The following is a 12082-nucleotide window of genomic DNA, read 5'->3' as shown; positions in this document are numbered from 1 at the left end:
GTACTTTTGCTTATATCCTTGGACCATAAACCGTTTCGCTTCCGACGTCTGTCGCTCTTTTTCTTCCTTTCCTGTATTTTTTCTAATTTGCGGAGCATTTTGAATAAATAATCTCGATAATATTTGTCCTGGTGTCCCGAGGAGTCTCTTCATCTCTAATGATATTTTCTTGGCATTTTTAATTGTGATTAGGCACTAACGCTGTTAAGTATTAAAACACCAAAACGAAAATGAGTAGGTCAGAGGAGGAAAAGTGTACGTCGGAGCGGAGTCTAGTCAGCGTAAATTCTTTTAATTTTTTACTCTAGAATCTAGTGAATAAGTGGCAATACTGTCGTGTAACTATAGGTAGTTTAAACATTTCAGATAATAATTTTGAGGGCAAAGCACGAGTAGAATAATACATTGTTCCATAGTAGAAACATTAGGACAATTTTAAAAAATCGTTATAAAAATTAAAACTGGTTAAATATTTCCTAAATAAATGTAGATAAAATATTTTGTATATTGTACATTATAAATTTTGTATATTGATTTCATACCAACGTTCTCTAATTAAACAATAAAGTTGCACCTTCTAAGATTTCCTTTTTTTTAAATTCAAAGTCAACGTCAATGCGATAAATATTACAGTTTTTATGATTTCATATTCTGTAATTCAAATGTACTTACCAAAAGTCGACCAATTTTCGTTAAGCCTCCTTAAAAAACTTTAAAAAGGTAATAGCAAGCCTATGTTAGATAAAAAATATAAACAATCTTACTATAATGTATTATCCACGAATTAAAAAAACATAGTTGTTCGAGAATAATTCCACATCCAATATGTCCTACTCATTGTGAGTAAAAATTATTATCAGATATTTTTCTATCAGTATAAAACTATAAATAACTAATTTTTAAAAAATACATTTTAAATTATTGTTTATTAGCAAATTAACTTGAAATAATTATTGACTTACGATGCTATTGTTATTGATAAACGCAATCATAGATATACTAAATACTACGTGCGCATTATTCCGTATTTACACGAATAGATATTATTTTGTTAAAAATTATTTCAAGTATCTAGAAATGTGAATCAGTGTGTCTAACAAATCCTCAGTTTAATTATTATTTGGTTATAATAAGTAAAATCTAATATTTATATATATATATAAAGATTTCATACGTAAAAAATACATAATTAATGAAATATAAATTGACCAATTAATTAATATAGGCAATACAACAACTATAAAAAGAGCAACATTTATAATAAGAAAAAGTTACTAAACTTTATACATTTCCTAGCAGATTATAATTAATACAAAAATCAAAACAATGTATAAAATGTCTAATTACGAGTGCTGTTTCGGTAATGTTGCGTCCCATCGCGTAGTAAAGAGTTTAATGTAAATTTAAATCAATCTGTAAATCCTTTTTACAAGACCGTTATCTAAAAAAAAACTGGTGTGCTTACTTATGTACGCACGTAAGAAGTTATACTTCTCCTTTGCGTAAAAAAATAATTTTGTTCTCAGCCCATACGCCTTACAATATTCCGCGGCTGTTTGGATAAATACTTTCTTTTAGATACATATTTGTAACGATAGTAATAGGAATTAAATTTCTCTGCATTAGGTTTAGAAATCTCGAAAACTCAAACAAAAATTCTAATGTATACTGATACTGATCAAAAAACAACAAGAGATTATAGTTTAATAAAAATTATTGTAGAAAATAATTTATAAATAACAAAAATGAATTGTTTCTTTAATTCTTTCCATAGAATAATAATGCACATACTTCTAGCGTGAAAAAAAGAAGACGGTGTCTTCCAAAATCATTTATTATTTTACAGTGTCATCGAATTCTTTTTGTCGTAGTTAAAAATAATGCACTCTTTCTATCAGTAAAATAATTGATCACTAATGCGGAGAGAAAAAATTGTCAAATTTTTTGAATAAATATTTTTCAAAAGCATTATGAAACTGTTTCTTTCCGAAGCGAGAATATTATTTTTACTTTTTAAAGGATTCATATCTTGCTTTTAGCTGGAACTGCATTATATTAGCATAATAATTGAAATAGAAACTTTACAAAGGAAACATTAGTTATCTAGCGATAACCATTAGAAAATAAAATTTAATTGCATAGATCCGTTGCTGGATCAAAATCTTTTTTTGATGAGTAACAGCTTTCTGGTCGGTACCTAAGAGTGATTACCTGAAAAGGGACGAAAATGTGTAACAGGAAACCGAGAAAGCGCGCGCTATTTGATTTGACCAATGAGCACGCGCGGTAGCGAAAGGATTACTGTGAAGTAGTGCTAACCCATTTTGCGTGAGGTTGATACCACGTCGTACTGTCAGCCAACATAGTGTATGCTTGTGTGTGACGAGAAAGAGAAATAGAAATAGAGAAGAAGAACGCATCAGCCGTACCCCTATCTACAGATATACAGTGTTGTGTATAAAATTTAGGGTTATATTTATATGTTTAAACAATATAACTGATTATATTTATACTGTTAAGCGTCTGACAAATTTCATCATTCTTAAACAAATGCAAATAAGTAATATGGAATTATTCGAATAAATATTTTAGTACGTATCTTTTTCACACTTTGAGATTAATTCCTGTTGCTTTCAATATAAAATTTTTAATTGTGATTAAATAAGGTTTCTTGATTAAAAAAAACTAAATGATTAATTACTGAGGTAATTTTGATTTCTCTAATATTTCTAATTTTTAAACATTAACCAAGCTAATTAAATTTTCATGATTTTGTGATTTGCAGAGATGGGTAAATCTAGACCAGAATAAATGCGAAATTATTGGCAAAAGAAATGCGAGGAAAAATTATAAACTGGAAGACAACAGCCGAAAAAAATTGCGCTTAATTCAACTCAACGCAGCAGGGATTTTCGATAGCAGTATCTGTAAATAATATGGTCAAAACTCTCCTAGAAGAGGAACAGCTGCTTATATCTTCTTTGAACGATTAACTCAAACTCGAAATGAGTACAAATCAAAATGTTTTGACAACTAAAAGTAGTACTGTTATTGACGTAGTTTTCCAACAATCATTAAAAACTTTGAAATCACAAGTATATATGTTTTATTTTAGTTATCATAAGTCTACTGCCTCCGCTTTTTCCCCAAACTGAACAAGAATAATTATTTTCAATAAAAAATTGCACTACTTCTTGTGTTAATTAAATAAAATTTTCATTACCGATATAAAAATTCGATAAACAAATGTTTTTCAATCATACCAGTCATTATTTTTAGGATTTAAGGTTTCATTGCGTGTTTACTACGATACTATGTCAGATGTTACACATCATATTCAACTACTGTCAGGATCGTTTCTTTGTATTTTTTTGTATGTTACGATTTTTGATTGGATTAAAAAATGTAAAGCTGCATTCTTAAGTAAAACTATTTAGGAAAGTAGTTTATGTATCAAATATAAAAAATATTAAAACCACTTTAAATTGAATTAAAAAATAATATAAAACATATAATTAACTTAGTAAGATATATTAACTGACCAGAATATTACTATTCCACTTACTATTATTTGTTATAATATCAGGATAAAGAAAACGATTGTAATTTATCGGTATTCTAAGATTTCAATCAAAACATTGTCATCGTATAGTATAGGTATAAAAAACTGCAAAGCATGTTATCTAATCTATTCATTTTTAACCTAAACTGGTGATCACTATAGAGAAAAAATTAAACGAAATGAAACTAATAAAAAATAATACTTAAACTTAACTTTAAAAAACTAATAAATAAAAATACATACTGCAATTAAAAATATTACCCATCTACTGTGGGAGGAGACAAGGGAGTGTCAAAAAAACTTATAGTAGAATCATAAATCATTACTTTTGGAATAACATAAAAGAAGATATAAGAAATTTTATTTATAGCTGTAAAAATTGTCACATAAAAAATTGACTCGCGTAAAACAAAAAAAACCGATCATAATAATGCAATAATAGATATGGGTAACGGCAAAACGCTGCAAGTACATGTAGATAGACTAAAACGGTACAAAAATTCAAATTTATGATATAATAATTATTATTATTGTAAGTTTTTCACATCTCCCGTTTGAATCAAAAGTCAAAAAATTGCAAAAAGTACTACCGAAAAAATTTTGTACGGTTTTATTAAAAAAGGGTAAAAACTTGCCGGACTATTTAGAATATTCGTGATTTTAAAACTCATAAGCATTGTGATTGACACGATCTTTCGAGGGTAAACTCTGCTTTCTATTTCTATTCGTTTTTGTTCGGGTCGGTATGGAGTGCCCCCACACATCTACTCGTAATCTTTGTCGGACAGCAATCAACATTTACGAACACCATCCGCTAAACCAATTAATCAGTAAGCGAATCCGTACTGACACAGGGGGATACAAAAGAAATAGTGGTAGAGATCGCGTGTACAAATACACATAGTAATTTTATTTCTTCTTGACCTTGGCTCCACGAATCTCTATGTGTTTACGCTTATGGATCTGATATCAGTTCCTTTACATATTTGCTTAAGTATGAAATTGAAAAGCCATCCAAGCAGCCGAAAAATTGTAAATATTTGAAATCGATACGAAACGTATCGTTTTTCCTTTTTTTCCTCCGTATTCTTTTCATTCCGTTTTCTATGCTATGTCATGGGTATAGTCGGAACCCATTTTTCCCCTTTGACCTGTGGTAATGTTAACGCAGCAGAATGCAAGGAAAATTTGGTGCGAGAAAGGACGCACCACGATGCGTTGTTAGGTGGTTATTATAATTATTTTATGTATTATATAGTTATATTGTAAAGGCAAATTTCTTTTTACGATTACAATGTAGTTTTCTATTTTATTGTATGCAAATTAATAATACGAACTCTGTACATCGTATACGTGTGGGATTGCATACATATATCGTGACAGAAATGTCTGCCAGAAGACGCTCCTCGACGTCCCATGCCCCTAAATAATTACGAATTTCAAAATCGACGGTTAGGAAGGCTAATGTTATTGAAATTAACATATAATAGCGAGCGATTCGTCGATTGCGATTGCAACGTCTAACGTTTTTGTCAAAGTGAAAAACCTCTGCGTCAGGAAGGAAAGGTCGTTGGCACTCTTCTGCCAGCCGTCTAATAGCTCGGACTAGTCGAAATTCTTTACGAACTGTAACTTGTTCACTCTTGTACATTTTTTTTCATTGTTAGAAGCGATATCGTCAGTGTTTAATATTAGATTCTCTAACATTAAACTCTACATCCGATTTGATATAATATTCTTGATTGGGCTTTTCATTTGTTTCTTGTATTATATTATATTATAGTGTATAACTTTAATTGCGGTATTATCTTTATTATTATTATTAATTATATGTATATAATTATATGTATATATTATTTACTCTGCAATTACATTTGACTGACTTTGCGCTGAACCAAGAGTATAAGTGAATTTTATTTTGTTATATAAAACCAGTTAATTGTAAAATAAGTGATCTGTGTTTTCTGCACCAGTTACGTAAGTTACTTCTTTCAGTCTAATGTTCATCCTTTCCCATTGAAATTTCGCAATAATTTGGTTCACCCACCAATGACAAACGCCGCTTGAGTTTGTTTCATTCTCCTTCTGCTAGTCGGGACTGCACAGATTATATAATATGAATAATATACTTGTTAGGGAAAACCCCTTACTGGCGCCTAACATTTATTTTATCTCTTAATTAATAAATCTTATATTGTCTAAACTCAAAGCTCTGGCAGTTACTAAACTCCGCCCCCGCTAGGTGAAATATTAACTTTTTTGTCTAGAAAAGAAATAATTCCTGTCTCACTATATCCGGTGACAAGCTAATCGATTTTGAGTTGCCGATATATAACAGTAGTTAAACCAAGTATTTTAGAATAAAATCAACAGTTTTTCTAATGAGAATGCGTTTTCGATACTTAGTTTGTTATAATCCTTTTAAATCACAGAAAACAGCATACTTAGTTCTTCATAACATTCCAAGTTATAAGAAGGTTTTTTTTAACAGCGTAAAAACGGAAAACTAATTACATTCTATTTTATTCTTTGTGGTAAAAGTTGTTGAGATAAATAGGTAAGATATGTACTTTTTATCATTTTATACCTTTCAATACAGTAAAAGTCACAAGACACAAAATTTCGTAAATAAGTGTAATTAGTGTAGATAAGTTGAAAAGGTAGTCTAATTGAATTCACAAGTGTGATTTTTTTTTGTAAATAACATTAAAAAACTTGCAAAAAAATTATTATAATCTTTTATTGAATGAGATAATATATAATATAAGGCATTGATTTTGAAAGTGGCTTCAGTCATTAGAAATATTTAAATAAATGTTCCTTCTTATACGTTATTTTTTAAAAGATTTTAAATTCTAAAAAATGAGTATTTTTTAAGAATGAATATACTAATTTCATATATGTTTGTCATTATAAGAGATTCTATTTTAATTCATTAAAACGCAATTTTTCAATTACTTGAAAACGAACAACTTATTACTCTAATCATTATCAAAAGCATCTATTTCTATCACTTAAACATATTTATTTATCTTTAAAATTCGCACGGCATTCTTTAATAATAAAACTGCTTACGTTTCTTGTATGTAATTTTTTTGTGTTATCATAAAAGAATCTGAAAAATGGCGTCATTAAGCGGCCGAACGTATCAAGAGGAACTGTTTTATATGGAAGAAGAACCAAATTATTATAATCAACGAGGTGAAATTGCTACATTATATTCCGGAAAAAAAATTTTCAGGAGCTTTAGGATTTTTAGGAAGGCTTATAATGGAAAAACTTTTAAGGTAAAAATGTTTCATATATGATTTCGTTTTCGATTAAATTTATACATTCCCCTTATAAGATTTAAATCATAAGTTTTTAATAAATTTTGATGCTATTCACAATATATATAAAGTGGTCTTTATTTTAAGTATTTTTGAATGTTTATGCTCCTAGAAAGTAATATTGTTTAAAATAAATAAAGAAAATATTCCTTAAGTTTAAAGTCTATAACTTAATTGTTAAATTTGCCGCACAGCAATATAAGCTTTCTATCTGAATAGCATTGAGTTTTTGTAATGAATGCTCAATTATTTTTAATGAAATTGTTAAAAAAAAGTAGAATTTCTACCGACTCTATCTTTAGAATTGCAACTATCCCTACAGATTTTTAGATATTGTAATAAATAAGACTTTTATTTATTACAGATTTTTAGATATTGTAATATATAAGGATTTTTTTAATTATTTATTATTATTATTTTAAAAAAATAAGCTTTTATTACAAATATTAAGAAAGAGTTAAGGATTAAAATATATTACTTATACATTTTCATTGAAAGATATAATTTGATTAAGTACAATGTAATAGTAATTTAAATGCCTATAAAAAGGATGGCGAACTTTTCAGTTGCGTGGGTCAAATTCGGCTTTTCATTGCTTAAAGCGTTTTATTTGTATATCAGTAATTCAGTATAGAGCTATGAAAAAAATCTTATTCTTTATTCGGAAAAATAAAGCTTATCAAAATCGACGCGTAATTTAATTCAGAAGTCTCTATGGATTAATTTTTGACGCGCGAATCATGAGTTAGCTATCCTTTGTCAATAATCTACTGAAACATTAATAAATATCGTCGCTTCTTATACTATTTTTTATGTATTACTTATTTACTAAAATTATTTATATGTTAGAATATAATTTCCGAAAAACATTGTTTCTATAAATGTATTGCTGTTTGTAGATGTTGTCCCGAAATAACAACGATTTATTTGCTGATAAGAGTAAAAAATCAGCAGGATCCGCAAACTCGATTCAAAAAGTATTTTAATGATGTTGTAAGTAAAGTTACGTAATTTTCACTAATTATGTCAATAATATATATCACCTTTATTACTGGGTATACTTACATTTTCAGATTTTTGATAAATTGAAGAGAGAGCAGAAAGATGTCGGAAAGATGATTATTCTCATAGAAAGAGACACGAGTCAATTGAATTTAGGGTTGTCAAAGAAAGACCGTGAGCGTATTAAAGATACCGATTTGATTTTCCACAGTGCAGCATCTGTGCGTTTTATGGATAATATTAGTTTTATAGTTAATACGAATATTAGAGGAACAAGAGATCTTCTCTTGCTGGCACAAGAGATGACAAGCTTAACCTTTTAGATACTACACGCCACTATAGTGGCTTTCGCGGATATCATTTTTCAAGACGACACGCCACTATAGTGGCTTTCGCGGATATCATTTCTCAGAACGACACGCCACTATAGTGGCTTTCGCGGATATCATTTCTCAGGACGACACGCTACTATAGTGGCTTTAGCGGATATCATTTTTTAGGACGACGCGCTACTAATGTGGCTTTCGTGTATGTCATCTCTTTGAACGACGCGCGGTTTCAAACAAAAAACGTAATAATGCGAACGTTTTATCTTACACTACAAAAAGAAATTTCGAGAAAATACGGGGATATGAACAGTAACATTAGCTGCAGTAGATATACCGTGGACTAACCGTTTAGACTAACTGAGAAACATTTTCCATCCCACTGTAAATCTAAAAATTCTATAAAAATGTTACGAAATTGTATAGTGTGTTCCAAAAACGATACAAGGCGAAGATCTCGTTATCAATGTGAAAATTGTGACGTAGGTTTATGTATTGTACCATGTTTCAAAATCTATCATAATCAATTATATTATTAGTTATTAAAGTGGAATGTTATAGTTAAAGTATGTGAAATATATATATTTTWAAAAAATTATGACTTAATCATCAAATACTTCATTTGAATGTTCTCGTGCACAGAACGGAATTGCCCGCCACACTTTGCAGTGTTATATCATTTATACGTTGTTCGCGTCAGACCCTTCCGTCCAGAGAAATAGCCACACGCAGAGTTCTGCCGTATCTAAAAGGTTAAAAGTACTGTTTATCTAATTAGTTACTTAAAAAAATAAACTGTTCTTATTTTATAATAATTGTTTTCTTTAGGCCTTTGTCTATGTATCAACGGCATATTCGCACTGCTTATTTAGTAAAATTTAAGAAAATTCTATAAGCCACCTATAAAGACAGAAGACATAATTACATTGACTGAGATTTTAAACGAAGACCAATTAGATTTAATTACCCCAAAGTGATAAAACAAGAATACTCTTGCCTTTTTTTTAAAGCTAAGTCGATTAGCAAATTCCTTTGTTTTACAGGCTACTTGGTAATTAGCCAAACACTTACGCATATTCAAAGGCAATCGTTGAAGATACTATACGGCAATATTCTAATGGAATTCCTACTTGCATCGTTCGGCCATCCGTTGTTGTCGCAACGGAGAAGGAACCAATTGCCGGTTGGATAAACAATTTGTATAGAATAACAGATGCTGGTGTTGGTATTATGACTGATTTTATACACACGATGTATTGTAATGAAAACTTCATTTGCGACATTATTCCTGCTGACTATGTTGTCAACAACATTATTGCTGCTGCATGGGACGTTGCCGAAAAACAGTTAGTTTTTTCTTCTTTTTTGAAAAATCTCGAAAATTTACTTTTAGTTTAACTTTTAAAATAACATCTACAGTAAGTAAGAAAAAATTTTTATCGTAGGGCTATACCAAAGACTATTAATTGCTCCAACAGAAATAACAAATGTTTGCCTGTTAACGAAGAGATTTCAATTTATAATGTAGTTTCCTCAGCTCAAAATCCAATTACTTGGAGTAATATTAAAAATTATTCACAAATTAATGGGTTTAAAGTTCTGCCAAAAAAAGTATTGTGGTATTACTTTATATGGCTAAACCGTAACTATTCTTTTCATATTTTTTTGACAATTTTATTTCACTGGATACCAGCAATTATACTGGACTCGTTAGCATACCGAGATATTTAAAGTTTTGCGTTTCAATGAATTTAAAAATATACGTACAGAATACCAATGAGTTATGCTGCTTAAGTGTATCTAAAGGTGTTAAATTTACAGTTCCTATTAAAATAATGGCAATTATTAAGTGAATAATATGCGTTTTCTTACCAAGAATGGAGTTAGGCCACTTTCAAAATTAACAACCAGATTCGTTATAAAATTTGAAAGAACCGAAGTCCATTAAACATAATTTAAGATGTTTCAACGTGAAAAAAACAATACTCATTTTATTTTCCATATCTTTATAACACTTTAAAAACATAAATTATGCGATTCAAAATATTTTTTACAAACATAAATTACAAAACAATTTTCTACTCATCTACATTTTGTGTATGTAAAAGGGATTTAAAGAAATCGTGATGTTCCGGTGATATATATCGTAATAAGTCAATTATGTCCTTGAAATTTGCGGTTGTAATTTGTCTGATATTTTTATACAGTGATGTCAATACAATATTTTCGAACTTTCTTGGTCTACCCCGACGTGGTAATAAATTCAGGACTTTAAAATTTTCGTTCTCATTCATTGATGTCTTATAGAAAATTTTATATGGTTCATTTTTGACAAAACGCATCCAACACATTTTAAATCAGTTTACTGGTTCTCCGTTAAAATTCTTTACCCTTTTAAAAATTGCGTCTTCTAATAAATTTGTTGGTACAAAATCTGCTTGTCTCATTTCATGTACAATAAAGTTATTACCTTTCCGACACTTTTTGATAATATTGTAATAATCTCGGGGGACAAACAATAAATTATTATTAGCGCTTTTGTTATATTGCGTTTATAATATGCTACTGAAGTAGCAGTAATTTAAGTGTAAATGGACTTAAACCACTTTTAAAATAAACGGCTCAGTTATTCAACTAACTCTGAAAACTTATGTTTTCAAAATTATCGTATTTACTCGGAATATAAATAATCTTAAATGCTTTATTGATAGATAATTTAAAGTTGTACATATAACCGTACGTAATCGGAAATAATTGACAAGTGGAGTTAGGCCACTTTCAAAATAAACGGCTCCTGTAATAAATTTCTTTTCATTTAACGAATGGGAATTTACAAACGACAATGTTTTGAAATTATGGGATAAGCTATCTGTAGTCGATAAACATAACTTCTTCTTTAATATTATTACTATTTATTATTATTCTTCTATTATTCTTCTATTATTATTCTTCTTTAATGTTTCTGATATTGATTGGGAGTGTTTTTCTGATACTCACGTAAAAGAAATGCGAGTATTTTTGCTGAAAGACCTGATAGAGACGCTTGAAGAATCGAGAAAATTTTATGGAAGGTTACTTTTTGACTATCTCTATTTTATAACAATTATTATTTTTTACCTGTTTAATATTTTTTAATCATTCTTTTTATTGTTTCCAGACTGAAAATAGCTCATTATACGATGAAATTGTTCTTTTGTTGGCTGATTCTTTGGATCCTTTACTTCCTATTATATTCACTTTTTCTTCTATATTTTCTTTCTAACAATCTCTGAAAAACAACACAATTAAGAGATCCTTTTTTAATTTATTTTTTTTTAGATAGAATAAGTTTATTTTTTGTTTATAGTATGATGTAGTTTTTCCTATTACTTACATATTTTTTACAGTCAGACGAGTAAACTTTGTATTCGTACAAGAAAATATCTCCAAATTAAAATTTATAGCATGTATCTAAACATTTTAATTACAGTTAAATAATTATAGCAGCTAATGTATTCGACAGAACTTTAAATATCGATATTAAATTAACAATCATATGTGACAAAAAAATAATGTTAGAAAATTAAAAATATTTTATCAAGTATTTATTAGAATGTGTTTACTAATATATTTTATTTTAAATATACTATATAATAGAAATTTACTATGCCTACTACGTAGAGAAGGGTTTAAAATATCGGAGTTGAGCTAATAGCGAGGTAAAAAATTTAAAGCCTTTCATGCAGAGGACACAAAATGTTGTCCCGATTTTCAAAAGGTTAAAATCTGTTCATACTTACAAAGAACAATTGGAAGAAATACTTATATAAAATCAAAATATATTGTGTCTATTACGCATAGGACGACTGAGACTTCTGCATATT

The 12082-nt window shown here is 28.8% G+C and overlaps 1 pseudogene; it reads left to right on the top strand.

Moving 5' to 3' along the window:
- The first annotated feature begins 6686 nt into the window (after window positions 1-6686).
- Window positions 6687-10072, top strand: LOC106791708 (annotated as a pseudogene).
- Window positions 10073-12082: the final 2010 nt, after the last annotated feature.

The sequence above is a fragment of the Polistes canadensis genome, unplaced genomic scaffold, assembly GCF_001313835.1.
Source record: "Polistes canadensis isolate GaletaPanama2010 unplaced genomic scaffold, ASM131383v1 scaffold_333, whole genome shotgun sequence".
In the NCBI taxonomy this organism is placed as follows: domain Eukaryota; kingdom Metazoa; phylum Arthropoda; class Insecta; order Hymenoptera; family Vespidae; genus Polistes; species Polistes canadensis.
The sequence above is the reverse complement of the archived record's forward strand: the minus strand, read 5'-3'. Positions and strand labels throughout refer to the sequence as shown.